Genomic DNA, 2,915 nt, shown 5'->3' on the forward strand with positions numbered 1-2,915 from the left:
TTTAAATACTTCAGGGATTCCTTTCTTAATTGGTCCCTCTGGCTCCCCAAGCTTGGAAAGGGTTCCTTAGACCCCTTTTGGAGGGAAGTTGCAAGCATGGTGAACAACGAAGGTATCTCTAAACTATCTCATCTTTGACATGAAAAAATCTTGGGTTGGAAGGATATGGAGCTTGTAGTGATGCAACATAACTTGGGTATGTACGCAAGGCTTTTGATCAAAAGACTCTTGGAAGTGCTTACAGCCTCACCTCCACCTGTCAATGCATCAAAGATTGATTGGAGAGCCTGGCATTAGCCGAAAGACAAAGCGTTCTCACTTCCCAAGACCCACAGTATACATAATGTGCTAATATACAAAGCGAATTGGTTTGACCCACTCACCAAAATTTGGAAGAAAAACTGGTCAGAAGAGTGTTGGAAAGAGAGTACTAAGGCCATTTGGGAGACTAAATGTCCTCCATACATGAAGTATTCATCTAGAGGTGCTCTGGGGAGCCTTGCCCAATGGGAGCAAGGTGCACGCTAGAGGGCTTGGTTTTGACACCTAGTCTGGTTGTAGGTCAACAATCTCTGAAGACCCCCTTCATCTATTCTTCAAGTGCCTTACTTCACGAGGGCTGGCCGCCAAGGTTTGCAAATGGGTACGGAGGACTTGGAAGATCATATTCTTTAATGATGACTTGATCTTGGGAGAGCGTGAATTCCAAAGCGAGGCCATCTTGGTGTGCACCCAAATAACTAGATTTTGCTACCTGAACCAGGTCTAGAAGTCTAGAAACCTTTGGGTTTTTGTGGCCAAACTGGCTGTGGCCCGTTTTGATGATATCGTGCACATGAGCACTGAGCTCATCCTGTTGGAGCAAGAAGAGTGTTAGTGGACAAGGATGAGGAATGGACTCATGCAATGATTTTCTTGGAACACTTGAGAAGGTAGGTTCTTCATCGTTGGTTTTTTTTCCTCTATGTTTGTGTACAAGCCTCTGTTTGAACCCTAGCCACCCCAAGGCACATGTAGTGCTTGAGGACACTTGTATTCTTTTTGAATCAATATAATTTCTCTCCACTCACAATTGTAATAAAATTGTATTATTATTCTCTATGTTAATTGAATCTATCCTTTTTATGAAGACATTAAAATATAGTTTGTCTTAGTTTTTCAATGTGTCTTTTTAATTTGTTTCATTTTGCTTTTCAATGTGCACCTTTCACCTTATTATTTGAGTGGGACCTTTTTGGCCTGCCCAAAGGGCTAAGGCCATAGTGGTGGCTTGCATTTTTTCTTAGGGAAAAATATGAGATGGGTTTTATAAACAAGTGTGGAAAATAAAAAAAAAAGTGTGTTGTTTTGAGTGGTTCTTGAGAAGATGGGTGCATTGGATTATGAATGGTGGACGTTGGGTACAAGCTGGAACTGCCAGTCTTAAAGTGGGGTTGGTGAGAGGGCCTTATAATGAGTGGCTTGCTTATCATTCCTCCCTCTTTTGGAGCGGAGCCTCGTGGAGGTCTCCTTAGGGTTAGGGCTCATGAGCCCCTTAGTAGGGTAGGCGTGCCCTAAGTCTGGTCAATGGCGGTTCTTAGTCGTGGTTTTGCGTTGCGCATGGGGTGTCTCTGCTGCTTGTCTTGGTGCTCTCTATTGTCCTGTTCGCCGGCCTATGGCGCTTCTGGGCCGTGCTCCTGCTCTGTCGTCCTGCAGCGCTCCCGTGGTGCTGTGGTTCACGCATGACAGCATGGGGGCCTGTCGCCCTGCTCGCCGGCCTGTGGTGGTTCTTGGCCGCTCTCCTGCTTTGATCCTGTAGTGCTACCCTGCTTGCATGGGGTTGTTGAGAACATGCTGGCTTGTGTGGCGTGGTTCTTTTCGCTGGTCTATGGTGCTATTGGGCGTGTTTCAGTGCCTTGCCTCTCCGCAGACATGCGTTGCTGTGGTTTGTCGTCCCGCTCGCCGATCTGTGGTGGATTTTGGCCGTGCTTGTGCTTTGCTGTGCTTCTCTACGGGTGCCTCGTGTTCTTGGTTCACTGGTCTATGGTGGATTGGGGTCGTGCCTTGGTGCTGTGTTGCTCTGTGTCTCGGGGTTGTGCTGCTCTTTTTTCTCGTCTCCTTCGCCGATCTGAAGTGGCACTTGAACATGTGGTGTCGTGCTGCTCTGTGGATTCGGGCCGTGCTGCTCTGTTTGGACGTCGCCTTTGCCGATCTATGGCGGATCTTGGATGCCGATGTGCAACAATCATCCCCTCCCCCTTCCCTCTTTTTCTTACATATATAATTGTGTTTCCTTGATCACTGTTGAACATTTCAAAGCATCCCGAGCACTCTCTCTCTCTCTCTCTCTCTCTCTCTCTCTCTCTCTCTCTTTATGCGTCGTAGTTCGCATCCAAAACTAGGTGGTGCCCCAAATTTGTGTAGGGTTAGGTTGCGGATTTGTGTGTGTGTGTTTTCTGTTTTTCCAACCCCAACCCAATTGAGCAGCACGGGAGCCTAGAAAAGTGCTTAGAGGCCACTCTTCTTGTTGCCCGCCCCGGACCGCCTCAGCGTCTAAGAGGGAAACTATTTTTTTAACATTTCCAAGAAGGGTAGCTTCATCTACCTCCAATGAGTGGGACTTAGGCTAGCCTAATATTTGTCGTAGGTGATCTAGCATTAATTGGGCCATTTCATCTAAGTCAATAACATTTTCTCCCCTATTGGTGAGCGAGTGGACAAAGCCCCGATTTCTCTTGACATTAAGGGCCCTGAAGAAGTGACCTTGATTAGCCTCCATCGGTAGAAGGAAGGTTTCTTTGGATAGAATTCTAGCTTTCCTCACCTCCTCAAGGTGTTGTTTGGCCAATTCACACTTAGATTTGAGTCACTTTTCGTGCTCAGCTTCAGAAGCCAACTCTTTGAGTTTTTTAGCTATTAACTGCTCCACTTTGTCA

The 2,915-nt window shown here is 46.7% G+C and overlaps 1 pseudogene; it reads left to right on the forward strand.

The window, feature by feature from the left end:
- Positions 1-1,654: 1,654 nt before the first annotated feature.
- On the forward strand, positions 1,655-2,263 carry LOC147437232 (uncharacterized; annotated as a pseudogene).
- Positions 2,264-2,915: the final 652 nt, after the last annotated feature.

The sequence above is a fragment of the Adiantum capillus-veneris genome, chromosome 17 (genome assembly GCF_014529385.1).
Source record: "Adiantum capillus-veneris isolate H3 chromosome 17, ASM1452938v2, whole genome shotgun sequence".
Classification (NCBI taxonomy): domain Eukaryota; kingdom Viridiplantae; phylum Streptophyta; class Polypodiopsida; order Polypodiales; family Pteridaceae; genus Adiantum; species Adiantum capillus-veneris.